Source organism: Myxocyprinus asiaticus, chromosome 27 (assembly GCF_019703515.2).
Source record: "Myxocyprinus asiaticus isolate MX2 ecotype Aquarium Trade chromosome 27, UBuf_Myxa_2, whole genome shotgun sequence".
NCBI classification, from domain to species: domain Eukaryota; kingdom Metazoa; phylum Chordata; class Actinopteri; order Cypriniformes; family Catostomidae; genus Myxocyprinus; species Myxocyprinus asiaticus.
Window position 1 is genome coordinate 44567683 of NC_059370.1, and position 24997 is coordinate 44592679.

A 24997-nucleotide genomic window follows, 5' to 3' on the forward strand; every position below is an offset into this window, starting at 1 on the left:
CAGCATGTGTCCGTGTGCCGTTTGAGTGATAGAGCTCTAATGTGTATGTCCCTGAATCTGTTCTGATCACACTGTTTATAATCAGAGTCCCGTTATTAAAGATAAACTCAGATCTGTTTTTAATGGACTCATGTGTTTCATTCTTCTTCTCTTTCTTATTCTTTACTCTAAAAACTTTCTCTTTCCCATTATCGATCCACTTATATAACTCCAGGTCTTGATCTCGAGCATCCGTCACCATCTGCAGATAGAGTTTGTGTCCCAGAGCTGCGTAACAGGGATCTTTCTGATTAAACCTGCAGAACATCTCCACACCTGAAGAACACAAACACAAACACTGAAATATACCAACATCATCAACATCTGAACATTATTTTAACAAAAAACACTGAGAGAATTGTGTGTGTTTTAATAAGTGTACAGATCCTCTCTAGTGATGTCCGGTTCATGAACGAATCGTTCTTTTTTTACTGGTTCTTTTTAGTGAACTGGATGAACCAGTTCACCAAATCTCACTGAATCGTCTGAAACAGTTCGCGGCTCGAGTCAACACTGATCCACAAGTTACTCAATCAAAACTCAGACAAGACAGTCACTCCCACTCGAAATGAGCCAATATCCCGGAATATATAATCCTATGATGCCGGTTTTTGCCAACTCTTCTTATTATCAGAGCTCCAGTTACTCCAACAGTACACACTGAACTGAGAACCGACTCTTTCGGACGTGTCTGAAGAACCGATGAGTCACCAGTACACTGAACTGAGAACCGACTCTTTCGGACGTGTCTGAAGAACCGATGAGTCACCAGTACACTGAACTGAGAACCGACTCTTTCGGACGTGTCTGAAGAACCGATGAGTCACCAGTACACTGAACTGAGAAAACAGTTCGGACTCGGAGTCTCAGACATGTCCTCTGAGAACCGATGAGCTGCTGATAACGAGCATACGTGAACTGATGACTTGAATGAGGGGGCGAAATGTAAGTTTCTTTATGGTTTTTCATGTTTTCTGTGAAAATTTGAGTTGATTAAGAAGACTTTTTTACTTTATATACTATAGACATGTAGCTAAAATATCCACGTTTTCACATCATTGCCCTTTTTGGGTGCTTTAGTTGAAAAACTTTAATGTAGGAAACTTATCCAAGATTATTATTATTATTATTATTATTATTATTATTTAACTTAATAAAATGTAAATCAGCTATATGCGCTTACACATGGCTTTATTTGAATGTGTTTTGATCGTGTATTTTCATCCACCGGGATAATAGTGATACATATTAGTGACGTCATTGCGTGATGACGTAAACGAACTTTTGAATCATTTTTTTGAACCGGTTCATTGAAACGAACTGTCCAAAAGAACCAGTTCACGGAAAAGAATCGGACTTCCCATCTCTAATCCTCTCTACACATGCACAGAGCAACGGGAGTGCAACTGAAGGCACGGGCAAGACAGACAGTCCGACTAAACTGATCCACCAATCCGAACTTTCATTTCAGATGCGGTTGGATATTTGCTTGCCAATCATATTTTCTGTTTCAGTAAGGGGCGGGACATTTCCAGCATCTAATGCTGATGCACAAGCAACCCTGGAGTTACCATAATTTGCGCTGTAATTTTATTTAGCTGCTAAACGTTTATATATATATATACAGCTCTGGAAAAAATAAGAGACCGCTGCAAAATTATCAGTTTCTCTGGATTTACTATTTATAGGTATGTGTTTGAGTAAAATTAACATTTCTGTCTTATTTTATAAAGTTGATCCGATTGTCCTCCACCCACACCTTGATTGACCTGGCTGGTTGTCTAACGGAGACCTGGAGAGCCTTCAAGCCACAGTGTCTCGCACCTACTGTGAAATTTGGTGGAGGATCGTGATGATCTGGGGGTGCTTCAGCAAGGCTGGAATCGGGCAGATTCGTCTTTGTGAAGGTCACATGAATCAAGCCACGTATAAGGTTATCCTGGAAGAAAACTTGCTTCCTTCTGCTCTGACAATGTTCCCCAACTCTGAGAATTCGTTTTTCAAGCAGGACAATGCTCCATGCCACACATTTAAAGATAAAGCTGGTCAGATGGCACAGTGAAATTGTTCCAGTTCGGCAATTTAACATTGACATAAGTTGGAAAATTTGCCTTCAGTGGGTAAGGGACCATCTGAAAAGTCCACACATTGTGCTAAAACATGCTAATACTGTGGAGGGTGTGGTAAGGGACCGTCTGAAAAGTCCACACATTGTGCTAAAACATGCTAATACTGTGGAGGGTGTGGTAAGGGACCGTCTGAAAAGTCCAAAATGGTGGTAAAACTGTGTAGTTTTTTCTATATAAATGTTCAATAAGATCAAACAATGTATACATACAATCATAAAGACAAGTACAGGTGAAGGAAAAAAATAAACAAATTAAATTAAAAAAATTATAAAAAATAAAATAAAAATATGTATAAACCATCCAAAATGTATACATAAGATAAAGAAGACAAATAATCGAAAAAATTAAAATAAATATATTTTTAACATATAAAAGGTCTATTTTTTTTTAATAAGTCATGGGTCAGGAAAGTTCTCATTTTAGCATATAAGAAAGGATAATTAATAACACATATTAACTCAATGCATTTATTGATAAAATTGTGGAGGATGTGGTTAGGGGCCGTGATTCATGATCATATTTTTATTTAGAATTTGGGAGAAATGTTGTCAGTACTTTATAGAATAAAACAAAAATGTTAATTTTACTCAAACACATACCTATAAATAGTAAATCCAGAGAAACTGATCATTTTGCAGTGGTCTCTTACAAATAAAACAAATAAACATTAATCCTTATGTCGGCTTTATATGGTAATACAAGATAACGTGTTAACGTGAACATTATTACACTCATATTAGCAATACAATGCTTAACAGTTTATTTTGTATTATGAATGTATTAGTTTGTTAATTAGAGTAATTATAAAGTATAAAAAATGTTCATAGTAGCCTAATGAAAGGAACATTAATGACACTTATTAATTTAAATACATATTGAACATAAAGTTACCATACCATGGTTCTTAGTAGTGTACTGTACACCATGTCAGCAAGAAACTTACCCTAATATTCATTTTGTAAGTTCATGTGGAACTTTTTTTTTTTATGGGAAAAATATATTTCTTCAAGAAATTTAAGAAGGGGTCCTTCTTAAATTCACAGTATGCCCACCTCTTCAGACACTACTACACCACTGCCACTAATATACACTGATAGGACTAGAAAACACTATTACTACATCACTGTGTTGGGCCTCATGTGCTCAGATAGGAGACAAAGGCAGACCTACACACGGTCATAAGCCTGACTGAGACCTGTAGGAACACTCAACGACAAACGGCACCAAAATCAAACAACGTCGCCCTGTTCTTTCTCTCTCGTACAAACCGCACACACACACGACCCCTCACAAAAATACCCGCACACACATTTGGTGAACAGATAACTTGGCGGTAGAGCCCAGCTTTGTCCCAAAGTTATTGTACCATCGGAGACACGTGTTAAACGGGCAGACGCCATTAACCAGTCTCTCCGCCCACATTCGTGGCCACATTCTAGCCAGAAACCTCGTGTGACGTACTCTCCATAAGAGCCACGTCCGCCATTTTGTGCGCTCTATCTCTCCTTCACACACACACACACATACGCACACACACCTTCCTCTCATATATTATAGGATTATTTGTTACCTTATGTAATCATGTTACTGTTTAGTTTGTAGCTGGAAGTCGGAAGTTTATTGACTGCATTATATTGATTATTAATTGATATTACTGCATCAATAAATTTTGTTCTACTTTAAAGAGAAGTGTTTTAGTATTGTTATGCATGCACCTGTGCCAAGGGCTGGCAGGGGATGTCAGTGCTCGGATTCAAGCCTTCATTGTTTACCATTTGAATGTTGATTTTTTCTAGACGTCAACTTTCATAAGAGAACAATCTTATATTGAGATTGTTATACTGTCTGGTTATTAGTCCCTGATTCCAGGTTGGTGCCCCGGCAATATTAATCCTGATTAATATTCTATTGATTTTGATAATTGATAGTTATCTTTGATGATTGTTGATTTGAAGGATTAATAAGCTAATGTTGATTCTAATCAATGTTCTATTGATTTTAATAATTATTAATGATCTATGATAATTATTCATTATTGCTAATAACCAAACCCGCTCCTGAACGAAGCCCCAACAACTGCAAATGTAATAATAACATGTTTCTTTGTCTGAAATTCATCTGTGATTTAAAATCATCATGAGTTTGATCTGAAAGTTGACTCACATGTATCAGTTGGTATCAGCAGCAGCAGCAGTCCAAAGATGAACAGCATTTCTCTGATGTCCAGTTTCCAGAAGAGTCGAGTGTGAATGCTGCTTCAGATTGTGTTATGAGTGTTCGGAGTTCTGTCAGTCTGTGTTCTGAGTCTCATGGAGTGTCTTCACTATGACAGACACAGACTTCTACTGACACTGGACTCACACATCAGCAAATATCTCACAGTTTCTCTCAGGAAAGAGGAAGTTTCCTCATAAAGAAGGAAGACAGAGCTGCGGTTCACACTTATAGACTTTTACAAAATGAGAGGCAGAAGCAGCAAGTTGTATTTCTCATACTTTTTCAAAAACATGCAAATGTGCAAAAGTGTGTTCTTTATTGATTAAATCATCTAGACATTTAAACATTTTATTGGTAGTTCAGGTATAAATATTGTCACTGTTACAGTATGAAAGTGGGCTGGTTTATAATAGCTTGCTCTAATTCAGTTCGTTTGTGATGATGTTTCCATTATTAATTTTTTCTGATTCAGTCAAAACATCTGCAGAAAGAGAGAGCGAGAGAGAGAGAGAGAGAAAGAGAGAGAGAGAGAGAGAGAGAGAGACTTGACTTTTAAGGTCTCTTTTATTAAAACAATGCAATACCCACATTATTATGAGAACAAAAAACAAATATGATTCTCATCATAAAAAAACTTGTCATTTACATGATAATTAAAAAGAAAAGAAATAAAAAAAGAATAAAAATAGATTTAAATTAGAAAAAATAAAATACAGTTCTATAAAAACCAATTACCAAAGAAAAAGTAAAAACAGATATTTAGTTTAAAACCCTCATCATCTGGTTCACATAAAAGATCATCAACACCCCAAACATAGAAAAAAGAATTCACATCTTTTACAAGTTGATAAAAAGCATATTCTATAGTTAATCTCTGCTTTATAAAACCCATCGCCATTTGTACAGGATCAACCCCTCCTCTTCTTTCTACTTTATTCTTGCTTGTGCACCATATAACTAACTTTACAATACCATATAAAAAATTAAGTAAAATCACTCTTCGTCTGTTTTTCACACAGTACTTTGGACCAAAATTAAATAATGCTCAACTAAAACTGCCTGTGAGCTGTAAACCCCAAGTTTTCACTAAATCTAAAATCCAATCTAAACGTGGACACTCAATAAAAACATGAAAAACAGTTTCAGAGACTCCACAAAAGGGACAATCCTCCTCATACGATGGAGGCGTGATAAATGTCTATTTGTGGCTAATATCCCGTGTAATGTTCTCCACTGAAGATCTCCATCCTTTCGTTCAATGGGTCTTTTATACAGGGATCTCCAGCTACCCTTCGGGAAAGAGCCTGGATCCAGCATCTCTGTCCATCTCGTGTTTCTTACATCCTTGAGGCGTCGTTAATTGATAGACTTTACACAAGCTATGTAAAGAGTTTTTTTGCTCAGGTCGCTGAGAAGTTGTAATCTAGGGATATCCATGGACAGTAATTTTCCAGCATCCTCTTGCCAGTCCTCTTTATTCAAAGAGACTCACGGTTCGGGAAAGTGAGGAAATTCATTCATGTTCTCAACTGGTGTGTTATTCAGAAAATCCTTTACTGGAGCAGGAAGACCAGCCTCCAAGTCATCATGTATACGCCGAGCGAGACGCACTTATTTAAAGCCCGCCTTCGCAGCTAATTCCTCGGGTGTCCGCCAGCTCAAGTCCTTCCTAAGATTACCTATCTTGGAGAAGCCTGCTTCCAACAATGCAGTTCTGATGGTAGTTGAGCACAGCATCTCAGTGGTGATGGGCAGGTTGAAAAACAAAGGCTCTTCAAACAGCCACCGGGAGGGTTTTTCCCATTCCCTCGAAAAAAAGAGGGTCTGCCACGCTCAGAACACTCTGATAGAATTCTGTAAGTCCTTCAAAGTCCATTCTCTCTAGACGCAGGGTAAAAAGTTGTTTGTTTATCTAGACCCAATCTCCCGGCTTTGTGCAACAGTGCACATGCCACATCCATCCACTGGTGATGCTGATAGTACAGAAGGCGCTGTACTGCTTGTAGATGGAAAAAAGCCACCCTAGTGAAGATGTCAATCAGCCCTTGTCCTCCTCCATGAACTGGGAGGAAAAGGACAGCAGCTCTCAGCCAGTGCTGTCCTGACCAAAAAAAGTCCACAATAGCCCTTTGAATTTCATCCATCAGAGATCTTGGTGGATCTAAAACCTTGAATCTATGCCAAAGCATTGAGGCGATGAGGTTGTTTACTACCAGGGCTCTTCCCCTATACGATAGCTGTGGTAGTAGCCATGTCCAATTAAGCAACTTGGCACGCACTGTCTCGATCAGGCCCTCCCAATTTTTCATTTTGTATTCAGGTTTAACGAGGTATACTCCAAGGCATTTCATACCTGTCGTTCTCCACTGAATGTTTTCTGGGAGTTCAGGAAGGTTGCTTCCTTTAGGGCCATACCACAGTGCCTCTGTTTTCTGCCAGTTGAGTTTAGCTGATGAGACTCGCTTGTAAACTCTCAAAGCATCACTCAAAGCTTGGATATCCTGTAGTTTCTGGATTATCACAGTGATGTCATCATCGTAAACTGAAAGCTTAATGGCTTCAGCTCCCATACTCCCTCTGATAAACATCCCTATTAGATTTTTTTTTTCCAAATAAACAAAGCAGGGGTTCTATTGCTAGACTGTATAGTTGACCAGACATTGGACAACCTTGTCTGATCCCTCTCTTCATTTGAATTGGGACACTAAGCCCTCTTCCAACTTTGACCATGCACATAGTATCTGTGTACAACATTTTTACCCATGATAAAAAATAGCTGCCAAACCCATAACACTCCAGTGCTTTAAATAAATACTGATGATCCACAAAGTCAAAAGCTTTCTCCTGGTCAAGTGAAAGCAGTCCCACATCAACACTGTATGCTTCACCGTTGTCTAAAATGTCCCGTATTAAAAACAAATTATCATAGATAGACCTTTTTAGTATGCAGTACGATTGTGTTTTGTGTATTAGCACATCAAGAACCCCTTTAAGTCTGTTTGCTAGAACCTTGGATAGAATCTTGTAATCAGAACATATAACAGTGACTGGTCTCCAGTTATTGAGCAAACACAGGTCTCCCTTTTTTGGGAGTAGGGAGAGAACAGTACATTGACAGCTTTTGGGGAGTATTTTAGTTTTAAAACATTCTTATAGAACTTCATAAATGTCATGTAGAATTTGATGGGTAGTCCATCGACTCTTGGTGCACGGCCCGAGGACAGCTGATGCACTGCTGTTGTAACTTCATCAAAAGTCAGTGTCGAGTCCAGAAACTTTTTTGTGTTTTTTTATCCAGCACAGGCAGGTTTTTAAAAAGTTCACCTGAGCATTGTTTTTCCGTGAGCTCTTTAGCATATAAGGCTGAGTAAAAGTCAACAGCTAGTCTTCTCATCTCCGCCGGGTCTGAAGTAACACTTCCATCAGACCTACATAAAACATGCATAAAATTATTTATAACACTCTTTTTTTCCAGATTAAAAAAGTAGGCTGTAGGAGCATCCATATCACACACAGAGATAAAATGTGCTCTAATAATTGCTCCTTTGGCCTTTTCTCATAAAACACTTCTTAAAACTTGTCTCTTCTGATTAAGATCATTTTGCACATTTACATTGTTTTGATCAATTAAGATGTTTTGGATACCTGTAATCCAGTTCTAGATTAGACACAGCTTGTTTGATCTTAACTGAAGTATGGACATAAACTGTTGGCAGAAGAGCTTTATCTGAGCTTTTCCCACCTCCCACCACTGGAGTAGACTTTCATACACTTGTTTTTGTATAGGAAGCAGAAAAGAAAGAAAAAGATCCCCATGTGCGCTTATTTAGGTGTACTCTGAAACATTTAGTCTTTACTGATTTATTCTTTTTTTCTGATTGCTGTTATGTATTTTTTTAGTCTGAATCTTTTCTGTAGTGATAACTCATCTAAGCTGATTTCTTTATGTATTTTCCTAACCGATAGCATACATTTGTCTAAGTCTGGAAAAAACGTCACTAGATCAACACTTTTCCCCTTAGTTTCATCCAGAAAGGCGTTAATCTGATTCACTGTGTATAAATCACTATCACAACCTTTATCTGCATCATCATCAGTACCCAAATCATCATCACGGACACTTTCTTCAGTTGCTTCTGAAACTGTGTCCATTTCATCACACTGTCCTTCATTCATTCTAGCTTCCAAGTCAGCCTCACTACAGACAGAGGAGTTATTACTCTGAATCACATGCTTTCCAGCATTACTGCAGCCCGATTTTGCTATTTTTGTAAGGATTTAAAATCCTATCTGGACACTCTTGCTAACTCCAGCAACTCCAAAACCCTAAAAACCATTTCACTCTGTAATCTTTATACTGTTTTTATACATTAATAATACATAATTGAATGTTTTCCTGTGCATACACCTGGCATTTTTTCTGCTATTGTTTGCTTGAAACAAAATAACAAACAAACAAAAACTAAAAAACTCATGGATTCTCCAACTGTTTAGAGCTCATAAAGAGATGTTGGATTACAGCGAGATCTGCAGGAAAAAAAACAAGAACTACAGCTTGATTTAAATGTGGTCTGGTGTTATAGACAGTGTTGTGTCTAACGTGTTTAGTGTGTCTCATCAATCATGTAAAGTGTTATGTGAACATCTTAAGAGTTATGAGAAATATGCAAGGAAAACTTGAGTTGGACTACGAAATTCAAGAAAACTGAACTGAGATGATATGTGTTTTATTCTCTTGAAAAAAGAAAGAAAGAAAGACGTGCAATCCACTGACTGAACTTACTACAAGAGTTAAATATTTGCTCACTGCTTTTATCAAGTCACTCTTGACTTTAATGGGAAGACATTACATTAACTCAAAAACTGTGAAATATCAGAAAACATCTGAAATGGTTGTTGATGTGAATAATGATGATGGTGTTCCTGATGTTTCAAATGTGCCAAATGTTGCCACTGAATGTAGTAAATACTTTACTTACTTTTTTCTACTTTATCGGCACATATTTAGGCAAAGAGGGCTGCACTTATGACACTTGCTGCTAAATCAAAGACTATCAGGGAAGAATTCATCATTGATTATGTTTCTGAATACATTATATTTATGATATTAATGTGTAGATGTTAAATTGATTATTAATCCCTTAAGGTATTAGAATGACATTTTAGAGAATTGTTGACTGATTCTGCTGATGTGTGTGTGTGTGTGTGTGTGTGTGTGTGTGTGTGTGTGTGTTAAGTTTAAACAACAACAAAAATTTTTAGAGACTTACATTATCTCTGCGATCTGATCGTTCACTTTATGAACATTTTTAACACATTTGGGCCAGCTCAAGCAATGTCAATTCCAATTAGTGTGAATATTTGACACATTTGGACCTGCTCAAGCTCAAGTGTCTCCTCTTCGCCCATTGCTACTAAGTCCTTATTCGCTGCACTGCAAAACAGACACGTGACACACCATCCAAAGATGGTCGTCTAGTGCATTTTTACAAAAACCAACAATATTTTTAATTTTTTTTAAATCACGCAGACAGTGTTGTACTGTTCACAATATGTAAATCATTTTGATGCTGTGAATAAAAAGCAAATATATACAAATGAAATTATTTCGTCAGACCAGGAGGGCAAATGGGCAGTGGCTTGGGCCACTGTAGCCACCCCCCTGTGCACATCCCTGATATAGGGTAAAAATGTACTTTTCCGTCCTAGGCGTTGTTGTTTGTTTAAAGAAATGTAACCAATCAGAGTTTAATTCCCTCGACAAGACCAAACACGCTATTGAAGCGCAAGAGGAGGAGTTAAGAAAGAAAAAGGAACAACTGGAATTAGATGATGAAGTTGAAGAATTTTGTCCCAAAGTTTTGTTTTGCAGAACACTGACAGTCAGAGCAAATGTTCACACACTGGAAGTTCACATTCAAAAGGAAATGGAGTGAATGATGAGGACTCGTGTCTAAAATTGAATTCTTGATTCTACCAGGCCAAAACTGTTGAATCCTCGTGCAACTGAATATGTGCCAGTAAGTGACATATCACTGGATACAGGAGCACTTTCCATCATTCCATCTCAATCAGCTTCAGTGCAACAGAAAAGAGGATTGAATAACCAACAAGGAAACAATGCTTACCAACATCATGATTCACATTATTCTGCACAAGGGCAAAGTGGCAATATGGAAAAAAGCTCAAGCCACAAACTCCCTGCCAGCGCAAGGTGAACCCCTGTATGAAATTCTCAAATGACAGGAGGAACTAACAGCGTATCTCATACAGCATCAAATTCAACCTCACATACTCCCCAAAGGAGAAATTCCAGTCTTTGATCATTACCCACTATAATCCTTACCATTCAGCAGAGCATTTGAGCATGTTATTGAGGACTAAACCAGCAATAAAAGTGATTGCTTGTACTTTCTTGAGCAGTTCACCATAGGACAGCCCAAAGTGTTGGTGCAAAGCTGTCAGCACCTAGCTCCAGAAAGAGGATATTCATTAACCAACCATCAGTTAAAGGAGCACTTTGGAAATGAATACAAGGTGGCTACTGCATATGTAACCGGTCCTGCTCGACCCACTTCAAGCGGGATTCAAACTGGTGTCTCTGGCATGGGAGGCAGGCGCGCTAACAAGGTGGCTAAAGGCTACAGCCTCTCGCGTCAGTTGCCAGTGCATCTCTTGAGGGCAGGGGAGTGAGGTTTACACACACTGCACAACACTACCAGCTGGCTACCGTTACACATACATGGAGAAAGACTTAGGAATGCCAACCATAAAGACTGAGGATGCACGAGGTCTACAAACATATTCATTGTTTATGTGTTCATGTTGCAACACCAAGGATGATCTTTACTGTATGCAAGAACTCAATATGTTCAGCAGGAGAATTGTTTTGAAGTTACCTTTTAAGCTGAGAGAACGCTGGAGAGAAAAGGCTTGTGAGAGAATGGAATTGAAGGGGGGGTCAAAAAGGAGCGTGAAAAGTTCAAGGGGTGACGGGTGATGCTTTGTTCACTGTTCACGTGCAGATACGCTGTTTTCAACCATCTCGGTGCGGTTCACGTGCATTATGAAGGCATTCACGATATTCCAAACATTTGATGTTGCTTCAAGTTATTATACAACTCTAAAAATGTGACACAGTATCACAGAAATAGAGGTGGTGATAGTGTTTCACCAGATTTTGTAATGAGGATCTTGATGAACAAAATACATTGACACTGTAGTGCACTATCAGCCGTCAAAATAAAAGCCCTAGGTGAAGGTGAAGTATGAGAGAAATAAATTATTGTTGAATAAAACAAATTATTAGTTTTTAGTTTTAGTTCATTTATTTATAAAGCACTATTAAAACAGCAGACCATTGACCAATGTGCTGCACAATAATAAAAGTAAATAATATAAAACCCCAAGAGAAAGACAAATAAACGAATAACAAAATAAACCAACCCCAAAATAAAACAAAAATGTACAGCAATTCATCAAAACGGCATTTATCCAAATGCTAGAGAGAAAAGGTGCGCTTTCAGCCGACATTTAAAAATATTTAAAGTTGGAGCTAATCTTATGTGGAGCGGTAATTCATTCCAACGCTTCGGGGCAGCGACTGCAAATGCACGATCGCCCCTTAGCTTCAGCCTAGACCTGGGAACAGTCAGAACCATCTGGTCAGAAGACCTAAGAGACATTGAAGGCTTGTGTATGTGCAGGAGTCCCGACAAATAAAAGGGTGCTAACCCATTCAGAGATTTAAAACAAATGTAAGAATCTTAAATTCGATTTTGTATCAGACTGGCAGCCAACACAAAGAAGCTACAATAGGGGAAATATGCTCACGCTTACGAGTGACCATCAGAAGCCTAGCAGCGGCATTCTTGACTAATTGCAGCCGAGATAATGATGATTGGCTAACACCAACATATAAAGAGTTACAGTAATCTAGCCTTACCGAGACAAAGGCATGAATCGCCTTCTCATAATCACTAAAAGAAAGAAAAGGCTTCACCTTTGCCAATAATCGTAAATGAAAAAAACTCGATTAATTGAGTTAATCTGTTTGTCAAATTTCAGAGAGTTGTCAAACAGAACATGCATTCATTATTCTTAAGTATATTTTTATTTCACTAAACATTTTGAATGTACTTGGCTACAATGGCTGTTAGAATGAATTAAAAATTATTATTTAAAATAATTTATATGTAATTCTTGAGCAAATAGTTCAAACAATTATCAGCATCAATATACAGTATATGTCATGTATTTGTCAACCTGTTACACATAATAGTTGTGTCGCAAATTCAACCTTGTTTTATTTGATATGTATGTACACATAAAAAAAAAGTTTGAAATAAGTTTGGAGGCATCAAAGTTTAAAGGCATTATAATTTTGAAGTGGATGATAATCTTTCAGATGTATCAGTGATGTCTCCACACACTCTTTGTGTTCGTTCAAGACCTTTTTTAATGAAAAAGTTCAGAATAATTTTCACTTGCAATAAAATGACAAATTGGTGAAAACAAATTCATTTTTATTTAAAACAAGTTCAGCATTACAACTTGAACAATGACTAATCCTGAAGCAATGGTTTATTAATATTCTCCAAACGCTGCAAATATATTCTGAAGATGAAATAATCAAATGAGACAAAACACCAAACTCTCCAAAATCACACAGATAAAATATCAAAACTATAAATGAAGACAAAATATTAACAAACATGAACCAACAGATAGATTAAAGCAACACGACTAATATGTGATATATAGTTAAAATGGTGTGAAAAATAAACCCAAAAGGAAACAACATGATGATACTGCCACATTTGATTCAGAGGAATCATTCTGACAAGTGAATCATCATGACTGAACAGAAGCAGATGAATATAATGAAATAAAACACAGATAGTTCATTCAACACAAAAATAAAATGAGTCTCAAGTCGATACAAAATCAAGACATTTTCATGATTTCTCATATCTGTGATGAAATCTGCTGTTTCTCTCATGAATCTTCTGTTCTGTGTTGATGTCGTTGTCTAAATCTTGTCATTCTCAGTTTTGATCTATAGAGCGATTTCCTCTTCCTGTTTCTTTCCTAAAAACATCACATTATCATCATCTTCACTTTGTTAATATTTGAATGTGAAATGCATCATGATGATGATAAATGTGTCTCACCTGATGTGTGTGTGCTGCAGTGTGTGATTTAAATGTGAAAACCTCCAAACAGAGTCAACAGAAGCATCATCTCCAAACTCCACACCACCACAAACACCACAGACACTAAACGCTCAACAAAACTCAGAATTAAACAAGACCCGTATATCATAAACTTCTGTAATGTGATCTGTTAAGCTCGTACCATGTCCTGATGTCTGTGTCACTGCAGAGGTCAGATGTGAGGTCACAGTTGCAGTAGTTGTTTCTGTAATAACACATCACTGTAGAATCAGCAGCATTCTCTCTCTGAACACATTTACACAAAACACATCAACACAATTTACTGCTGACATCATGTAATGTACAGTATTAAACTAAAGACAGTCAACCTGCATCATTATTGTTTCTGTTGCTGTTTTAATAAATCTGTGGACATTAATAGATCTCACCAGGACATCGGTTTACACTAGTGTTCTTCTGTCCATGACTGACGTGGTTGTTCACAGTGCAGGTGATGTTTCCAGAAGTTGGTGAAATGTAATGTTAAATATTGCATTCTGTTTCACATTCTATTTTTTGTTTAAATAGAATACAGTGTACACTGTGCAGTATATAGTAAGCAGTACACTAGTATTTTATTTTGAAGATCGTCTTAATCAATGGAGTACAAACATTCCACAGAGAACTACATGAATGAAAACTCACAAATATGACACTATTTTATGTGAATAAGAGTGAGATCTGTGGAGAAAGTGAGATTGTAATTATTCTGATGAGAGATTTACTGTACCTTCAACAATCACTGGAAGATTTACAGCATGTGTCTGTGAGCCGTCTGAGTGATAGAGCTCTAATGTGTATGTCCCTGAATCTGTTCTGATCACACTGTTTATAATCAGAGTCCCATTATTAAAGATAAACTCAGATCTGTTTCTAATGGATTCATTCTTCTTCTCTTTCTTATTCTTTACTCTAAAAACTTTCTCTTTCTCATTACCGATCCACTTATATAAATTCAGCTCGTGATAATGATCATCCATCACCATCTGCAGATAGAGTTTGTGTCCCAGAGCTGCGTAACAGGGATCTGTCTGATTAAACCTGCAGAACATCTCCACACCTGAAGAACACAAACACACTCAAATCTACCAACATTCAGAACTTTCAGTTTTATCTGCAAATGTCAAAGCTTTGAGCAATAATCATGAGTTTGATCTGAAAGTTGACTCACATGTTGGTATCAGAAGCATCAGCAGTCCAAAGGTGAACAGCATTTCTCTGATGTCCAGTTTCCAGAAGAGTCGAATTCCAGCAGAAGAAAGTGAATGCTGCTTGAGATTGTGAAATGAGTCTCTGGATCTGCAGGACTGAATCCTGGTTTCCAGTTCACATGTACGATCACTCTGAGAGAAGCACTATCACTCATCTAAGGTTAGAATAATTTTTCAGCTGCACTAAACAAACAGGAAGTGGGCTGATGACAAGTGTCTTGAGTTTGTTGTCCAAAACCCTTAAATTTGAGTCAAAGAAAAATAGTTTTAAAAGCTCATATTTACTAGAAAATTATCAGCAATTTATTGCATAAGATATTTGCATGACAGATATATGACACTGGCCTTAGTGTAGCGCAGAAACACATTGGAGCTAAAGCCACATTGATCATAGAGATCTGATCATGTTATATTTAAAATCTGAGGATGGAAATCTACTCTGAGGAGTGAATTCACTATGAATGAATTGTGTCACATTTATTTGCTGGTTTAGTGCTCAGTTCACTAAAGGAATTATGCAGATCAGGCAACAGTGCAAACATGGCCACAAAATCTCTCCTGAACACAGTTTGTACATGCATTTCCAATCTTGCAGACTGATTCTGAGTGTTATTTAGTGGGAGATGCAGCAGACCAACACGATCTGACACACTCTCAGCATACTGTGATCAAGATATCTTTAGTATATCTTTATTAACATGCCAACAGTGTGCTTGAACACACCAGGCATCTGTATATACGAGAGGTTATAATGTTCTTTTCCATAATTTGATCATTATTTGATGAATTAATGCTGATATGATTGATAGAAAATGTAAACATCACATTTTAAATAAAATTTGTTTTACTGCCTGTTGATAGCGCAGTGTAGCTAAATTGCACCAGGGCAAACAGCATAGAGTTTTCTCAATGAAGTGCAATCTATGATGAATTTAGAAATGAGGCGTGTTTGCACATAAAGTTAGCTAGTTATATGTTAAAACCAAGATCAGGTTGATTAAAACCTTAAATCAGAATGAAGTGCATTCTTAATTAAAAAAGTTGTGCTGGTATTAATACTGACTGTTTCTGAAGGAATGAAATGTAGATTATAACCATTTCACCTTAACAATTTGAACAATACTGACAGTTTTTACAATTCTAAAACTATGGTTGGTTTATTAGTGTTCTGCAAACCAATTAAATGAAAAGTGAAAGCACTATATGTTGAGCAAAAAGTCATGAAAAGTTTTTACAAAGATATAAAAGATTTAGTTAGACCAAGGTGCTAAAGAGCATCACCAGCAGATCTTGTGGTGAAGAGAAGGTGACACTATACACATCATGAGTCATAGAAACATCTTCCTGTGCTAAAAATGATTTCAACACCACAGAAAAGACAACAGAACAGCAGACCCTCTACAACTGACAGTTAAAATAGGTAAAATAGAGAGAGAGAGAGAGAGAGAGAGAGAGAGAGAGAGAGAGAGATAAACCAACAGACATACTACAACAAAAGGACCAAAACTTAAATGTAAATAAATCCACAGGACTGATATAAAGAAGTCCATGTGACAAGAATGTTATCATGGGTGAACAGATGTGACTTCACATAATGAAATTGAGTTCATTCAAATCATAAAGGCAAGGCAAGTTTATTCATATATCACATTTCACACAGAATGGTAATTCAAAGTGCTTTACAAAGAAATGATAAAGGGACTACTTAATATATCGAGGAAGCTATAGGGCAGGAACTCTTGGAAGACTGAGGATGGAGATGGGGAGTTGGAGGGATGCCTTAAAGACTGTCGCTAGAGTGAGGTAAACGGCAGCTTATATACTCTGTAGCCTGCAGGTTGATCCACGCATTGGTATCCTTCATACGATGGATCCACCGGAGGGGGGCGTGGTCTGAACAGTGGGTGAAAGCACATCCCAACAGATAGTACCGGAGGGTGAGCACCGCCCACTTGATGGCCAAACACTCCTCGATGGTGCTGTACTTAGTCTCTCTCAGCGAGAGCTTGAGACTAATGAACAGCATGGGAGGTTCCTCCCCCTCCACCATCTGGGACAGTACCACTCCCAAACCCCTGTCTGATGGGACAACTGCGTACCACTACCCCTGGGGTCATTTTGATATGGTGCTCTATGAGATTCGTCTGACGGGCAGAGGCGAGAACATGTCAGAGAATTCTCCTTGCAACCTGGCAACCTCCATGACTTGTGACGGTGAGAGTTGGTCTCTGCAAGTGACCAGGTTACTCGATCGGTGGCTTTAAAGTTCACCTCCGGTTCGAGCTCCTCCCTCTCTGGAACCACTGATGCCAAAGTCACGGGGATGGCCTCTCTCCATGGTTTTATTAGATTGAGGTGGTAAATCTGACATGCTCTGCCTCTGTCCATTCATTTAACCTCATAATTAATTTCCCTGACTTGCCATGTGACCTCAAAGGGCCCTTGCCACTTGGCGAGTAATTTAGAGCTTGATGTTGGAAGTAATACAACTACTTTATCTCCCAGTGCAAATTTCCATAGCTGAGTACCTTTATTATACAGCCGGCTTTGACATTCTTGAGCCTGGAGCAAATTCTCCTGTGTTAATTGCCCCAGTGTGTGGAGTTTCAATAACGTATTGAATTTAGTTTTAGCTGTTTGAAGGTCCCTCCTCCCAATTTTCCCATAGGACGTCAAGCATGCCATGCGGTCGATGCCCATACAATAATTCAAATGTGGAGAGCCTCGTGGAGGCTTGCGGGACCTCTCGTACTGCAAATAATAGGGGCTCGAGCCACTTGTGCCAATTTTGAGGATCTTCGTGCACAAACTTACAAATCATATTCTTTAGTGTCTGATCAAATCGTTTGACCAAGCTGTCCATTTTAGGGTGGTAAACACTGGTCCGAATCGATTTAATCCCCAATCATTCATACAGTTTGTGTAGTGTATGTGACATAAACGTTGTGCCTTGATCAGTGAGGATTTCTTGTGGAGTCCCCAATCGGGAGATTATTCTGTATAGTGCCTCCGCAACATTACATTCTGAGATGTTGTGCAGAGGCACTGCTTCCGGATATCGCATTGTGTATTCCACCAGAACCAACACAAAGCGATGCCCACATGCCGTCTGCTCTAATGGCCCAACAAGGTCCAGACAAATATGGATATGTGAATGCAACATCTGGCTGGAGGTGCTGACCATCAATCACTTTCACTTGATCAAAGGTATGCCTAAAAGTCTCGTCACACATCTGCTCCAGAGAGAAATCCCCAGCAGGGAATCCTCTAAGGGCCGCGACTTCCCCCTCCCTTACATCCTCTTGATGTGGAGCTGACGTAGATGGCCCTGGTTCCGCCTCCCCAGCTAGCGAGTCACACATCATACACCGATATGCTTTGTTGAAGGACCCATCCACAAACATTCCCCTTAATAAGGTAGTAAATGCCAGGCAATTAGTTTCCAAGATTAGTGGATGTTAGGAGGCGGGAAGTAACCGCATCCCTGACACTATGTTTTTGCACTGAAATTGAATAATGACCATCACTACAGGGTAATTTTGGATATCCCCATGCACACACCTTACCTTCACCCACCAGCTTGTATCCAAAGCCTCAGATTGAACCAAGCTTTGGTGAATGGAGGTTTGATTGCAACCTGAATCCACTAAGGTTTGATATGTACCCCCCTTAATACTCACAAGTATCCGGTATGCTCCTGCTCAATCGGGGGTGGCCTGTGGTGCGTCGGGTACCCTGATCAATGTCTCCACCTCCATCGTGGATCATCGGTCCTGGAAATGCCCAGGTTCCCAGCAGCTCCAGCAGACCGGCCCAGACTTCATGCCCACACCTGCGGCAGCGGATTCACCAGAGAGTGAGGGAGAGCGGACAGGGTTAGGGTTGAATGGCCCATGGGACCAGGGAAATGGTTTTGGGGTAGGAATTTCCAGTTTCCCAGGGAACAGGGATAGGACGAGGGGAAGCAGAGGGGGAGGGGGGAGAGAGAGAGAGGGAGAGGGAGAGAGAGAGAAGAAAAGGGCTCAACAGCCCCTGAATATGCCACCATATGGTCCTCAGCCAGCTGGACTGCCTCATTCAGCAACGCTGGGCAGTGGCACTGGACCCACTCCGGCTTTCTTTTCGGTAGCTGCTGTTCGGTAGAGAGGGACACAGTACAGTCACATGACAAACACACAAACACTGCTTGCTTGGGAAGAATTTCTTAATAAGTGAAAATAATGCAGCTTTGAGCATGAATGAAAACCATCACAGACATACCAGTTTTTATTTGAATAAGAGTGAGATCTTTTGAGAAAGTGAGACTGTACAGAGTTACTGTACATTCAACATTCAATTGAAGATCTACTGCATGTGTTTCTCTGCCACTTTAATCATAGAGCACTAATCTGTATGTCCCTGAATCTGTTCTGATCACAATGTTTATAATCAGAGCCCTATTATTAAAGATAAACTCAGATCTGTTTATAATGTATTCATGTTTGTCCTCTTTCTTGCTCTTTACTCTCAAAGTTAGATCTGTCATGTTGTTTATCCTCTTTATTAACTTCAGCTCATGATAATGATCATCTAGCAGCATCTGCAGATAGAGTTTGTGTCCAAGAGTACCTGATTGGAGATATATATATATATATATATACATACATACAACAGTTAGTTCCGGTCCTCGAATCTGATTGGACGAGAGACATTCCATGTGTACTGATGGTCTCACACCATTAGCTCTCGGATGCTTCACTGTGTGTATCACTCCGCTCGTGTTTGTGCCATTCTAAACTAAAGTGTAAGAGCAGTGCAGATGTGTTGAGAGCTATCTATCTCTACACATTTAATTTTGTGACATTACATATTTTAACCAGCAGGTGGAGGCAAAAGACCATATTTGTATGTAATATGAGCCAGTTGGTGAATTGAATTGAGTCAGCATCACTCAGTGTTTATATTCAACAACACTCAATGATCGCTCGTATTACTACTACACTATTAAAGCTAGGAAATAGCTTTAAATGGCTTTAAACTAACAACTTCAGCATTAAGGCTCATCACAGCTGAGAGACACAACAGACTGACCTCTTACCGGACTTTCCACATTGGAGAGGACAAAATGGCAGAGGAGATTGCGGTTTCTATAGAAGTAAATGACTCTTGCGCACCAGCTACCGCAAAATAGGGAAGAATACCCCCGCTTGGACGGTTATTTTTCCACTGAAAAAATAGGATGAATTTGACCAAACTGACATTTTCTTCAGAAAGCTGACTGTGATGAGGAGGAGGTCGTGGCCGGGCCATGATGAAGGCCGGGCTGGCGCTGAATCAGCTGATCAGCGGGAGAGTGAGATAAAGGACAGCCAGAGATGCCGGTTCGAGAGATAGAGAGATGCACGCGGCCACGCTGCATGTGTGTCTGTGTTTGTTTATGTTTGTTTTATGTTGTGTTTTATCATTAAACGTTATGTTTACTGTTCAGCCGGTTCCCGCCTCCTCCTTTCCTGTCCTTTATACTGTTACACTGACTAACAGACTACAGCATCATCAAAAGGTTATTGCACATGCTCCATCTCTCTCTCTCTCTCTCTCTCTCTCTCTCTCTCTCTCACACACACACACACACACACACACACACACACATCCTTGTTTCTCCAATAAGATGTTAGAAACAGCCCAAGCTGTGATACAAGTAGTTCTGAAGTGATGTTTTTGAGAGGCTTGGATGCATCATTTGGTTTGAACCAGCAATGGCAGATTCTGATCTGTTGCGTAAGGAAGTAATTCCATGCACAAATGCTTTTTTGTGACCTGTTCCTTGAACTGTTGTATATAAGCAATATCACACTCGCAATCATGCTATATGGCCCTAAATCAGCACTGCTGTGATTACCTATGGCACTCGGCCGAATCACAGCAGTGCTGATATAGGGCCATATCGCACTCTTGCTCATGTGATATTGCTTAAATATATATGTAGAAAGGTCACAACTTATCGGTTCACTAATTGGCCTTTGAAGGTCTCTGTGTTGTTCTGTCTTTTCTGAGCGCTGAAGTAAAGCAATTATTGTTAATTTAGACTTTACAAATTGATTCAGTTATTCATTTTATCTGACTCCAATTTATATTCATCTGACTCCAATTTAAGTTGACCTCTAATTTAAATTAAAGCTCTAATTAACTTCTGATCATTCTTTTAATTTGATCTTTTTAAGTTATTGATTACTCTGAATCATCTTAATTTTCATTATCCTTTCATTTGGGTCCCGATTGTCGCTTAGAGTCATATGCCGGCCGATTAATTGCATAGATCTCATGGACACAAAATCGCCAGCCCGTTCATAATCAGAGGTTCCAGGGTTTACTAATATCATCTGGTTCGGCCGCCTACTACTTGCTCATAACCAGATGATAGTTTTATTTAGTCACGTTTCATACAACTTGCTAAGATGGTGATAAGCAGTGACTGGTAGTCTTACGTGGTTTCCACCTATTCATAAGCTCCTGTAATGATCAATATCCTGGACATAAGTTTGTGGTAACAAAAGGCGTCCCTCAAATCTACCGGTGATAAATTAAGTTCAGAATAAATCAAAAAGTAACAATTTATTTGCCAGGTAGGATTTAAAACGTAAGTTACTAAACCAATCAAAGCCAATTTCACACATGATCAGAATAAATAAATATTTCTAAAAATAAAAGACAAGTCAAAGAAACATACCTGACAAAACTACATGCAACGGCAAAGCATGGGAGATCTGGCTTACAGATTCCCAGAGCTTCTTGCCAAATTTCCTTACATACCCAGACAGAATAAACATTGTGTACCAAGTGGAATTATCCTTTGAACAATGAGAATTTGGGGGTGAATGGGTTCTTGACTTCCTGGGGTTTAACCTTGTTAACATACAGGAGATCATTTAAATTGTAAGTCAAAGAGGGGGATAGACCTCCAGAATTATGCAGTATTTGGCAAAGACCTTATAACTTTGTCACCATTAGTTTTACCAACATTGGAAAGAGACCATTATACCAGTCGCACAGAGACCTCTTAAATGATATCAAACACATACAGTTGCATTCTTTGTTTTCATGGTTTTTGTTTGTTACATTTTCACATATACATCTTGTGTGTGTGTGTGTGTGTGTATGTGTGGACCTTGTGGGGGAGACAAGGGGGAGAGAGAACAGCTTGAGTTTGTCGGGGTAAGCTGGGTTTTTCACACAGTGATGCCTTTGTTTTTTCAGGTGCAGATCATATTTGTGAGAGAGTTTGAGCATTGTTTTTCCCGGAAGTCTTTCGTTGTTCCATGTGGGCATGTCCTGGGTTACAGTTCTCTTGGCACCTAGCCTTATATATATATATATATATATATATATATATATATATATATATATATATATATATATATACACACACACACACACATACACACACACACACACACACAGTTACTTCATTTCTATATTCATTGTCTAGTTATTTTTATTTAAAGGGACAGTTTACCCAAAAATTTAAATTCTCTCATCATTTACTCACACTCATGGCACTCCAGAAACATGGCTTTCTTTCTTTGCAGAATACAAATTAATATTTTTAGAAGAATATTTCATCTCTCTAGGTCCATAAAATGGAAGTGAATGTTGGCGAGAACTTTAAAGCTCCAAAAAGCACATAAAAGCAGCATAAAAGACTCCAGAGGTTAAATCTATGTCTTCAGAAGTGACATGATAGATGTGGGTGAGAAACAGATCAATATTTAAGCCCCTTTTTGCTCTAAATCTCCACTTACACTTTCAGTCATGAAAGTGAAACTAAACAGGCATCAAATGTGACTTTCAGATGTGAAAGTGGAGACTTAGAGTGAAAAGGGACTTAAATATTGATCTGTTTCTAATGTTGTTGTTGTTGATTTAAAGGGGGGGGGGGGGGGGCACGCTGGATCTCACCTAGGGCACCAAGTAAGCCAGAACCGCCAATGATAAACACAAATATACTTATTGACTTACACACTTTCTCTCATATATGAATACTCCACTGATACATATTGAAGACCAGAAACCAGCATCCTAACATCAGTTTGAGTTGAAAGTTGACTCACATGTATCAGTTGGTATCAGCAGCAGCAGCAGTCCAAAGATGAACAGCATTTCTCTGACGTCCAGTTTCCAGAAGAGTCAAATCCCAGCAGAAGTGTGTGAATGCTGCATCAGATTGCTGGACTGAAATCTGTTTTCTGGGTCACTCTGAGAGACGAGCACTACTGTCATCTGAGCGATGAAAATGAATGTTTATTGAATGGAGAGACTGACAAGAGGAAATAACACGTGCATGTCAGTATGAGGTGTGAATTGTGCAAAAAGTTGAAAGTCATAGTTTTTAAATTGTTTTTCTACAGGAGCAAGCTGGTATATGACCTGTCTGTTCTTCACACAAAGCTATTGTATTACTCCAGAAGACTTGGAATACAGTGCACGAGAGATATGGACTACCTTTCTGATATTTTTAATTTTTGCCCTTTTTTGAAGCTTTGGAGTCTGTGATCATTGTATGGCAAGATTTGCATGAATATTCTTTAAATATGTTATTCTGTAAATGTAACAGCATGACAGGCTTGGAATGACATGAGGGTGAGCAAATAATTTTGTTTTTGGTTGAACACTTTTTCCCCCTGAAATTAACCTGTATCTTGTGTCTAATTACACTCTAAAAGTGGCTGGATTAACAATGACTCAATTGGCAACACAAGCTTTGAGGTAAATAATAATAATAATAATAATAACCCAGTATCTGTTTGTTGTACTGAAACACTTCATAGAGATCTGTTACTGTCAATACTCAACTTCACCACATGAGGCCGTCATAACTCTAGTGGTTACTACAGGATACTACATTCCCTCCTCCTTAAGGTATAACTTTGTTTTTCTTTCTTTCTTGTTTTTTATCAACAATAAATAAAAATAAATATAAAAAAATGAATACCAAAAATTACTTAAGGAAGATAACACGGTATAATCAACATCACAATATTAATGTCTTAATGATATATATATATATATATATATATACAGGTGCATCTCAATAAATTAGAATGTTGTGGAAAAGTTCATTTATTTCAGTAAATTCAACTCAAATTGTGAAACTTGTGCATTAAATAAATTCAATGCACACAGACTGAAGTAGTTTAAGTCTTTGGTTCTTTTAATTGTGATGATTTTGGCTCACATTTAACAAAAACCCACCAATTCACTATCTCAAAAAATTAGAATATGGTGACATGCCAATCAGCTAATCAACTCAAAACACCTGCAAAGGTTTCCTGAGCCTTCAAAATGGTCTCTCAGTTTGGTTCACTAGGCTACACAATCATGGGGAAAACTGCTGATCTGACAGTTGTCCAGAAGACAATCATTGACACCCTTCACAAGGAGGGTAAGCCACAAACATTCATTGCCAAAGAAGCTGGCTGTTCACAGAGTGCTGTATCCAAGCATGTTAACAGAAAGTTGAGTGGAAGGAAAAAGTGTGGAAGAAAAAGATGCACAACCAACCGAGAGAACCGCAGCCTTATGATTGTCAAGCAAAATCGATTCAAGAATTTGGGTGAAATTCACAAGGAATGGACTGAGGCTGGGGTCAAGGCATCAAGAGCCACCACACACAGACGTGTCAAGGAATTTGGCTACAGTTGTCGTATTCCTCTTGTTAAGCCACTCCTGAACCACAGACAACGTCAGAGGCGTCTTACCTGGGCTAAGGAGAAGAAGAACTGGACTGTTGCCCAGTGTTCCAAAGTCCTCTTTTCAGATGAGAGCAAGTTTCGTATTTCATCTTCATGCTTCCTTCTGCTGACCAGCTTTTTAAAGATGCTGATTTCATTTTCCAGCAGGATTTGGCACTTGCCCACACTGCCAAAAGCACCAAAAGTTGGTTAAATGACCATGGTGTTGGTGTGCTTGACTGGCCAGCAAACTCACCAGACCTGAACCCCATAGAGAATCTATGGGGTATTGTCAAGAGGAAAATGAGAAACAAGAGACCAAAAAATGCAGATGAGCTGAAGGCCACTGTCAAAGAAACCTGGGCTTCCATACCACCTCAGCAGTGCCACAAACTGATCACCTCCATGCCACGCCGAATTGAGGCAGTAATTAAAGCAAAAGGAGCCCCTACCAAGTATTGAGTACATATACAGTAAAT

General features: G+C 38.7%; 1 protein-coding gene across 1 annotated transcript in view; it reads right to left on the reverse strand.

Moving 5' to 3' along the window:
* The window catches only part of LOC127417862 (uncharacterized), a 197992-nt gene that overhangs the window by 70332 nt on the left and 102663 nt on the right, over positions 1–24997 (reverse strand). The gene's annotated exons all lie outside the window — the stretch shown is intronic.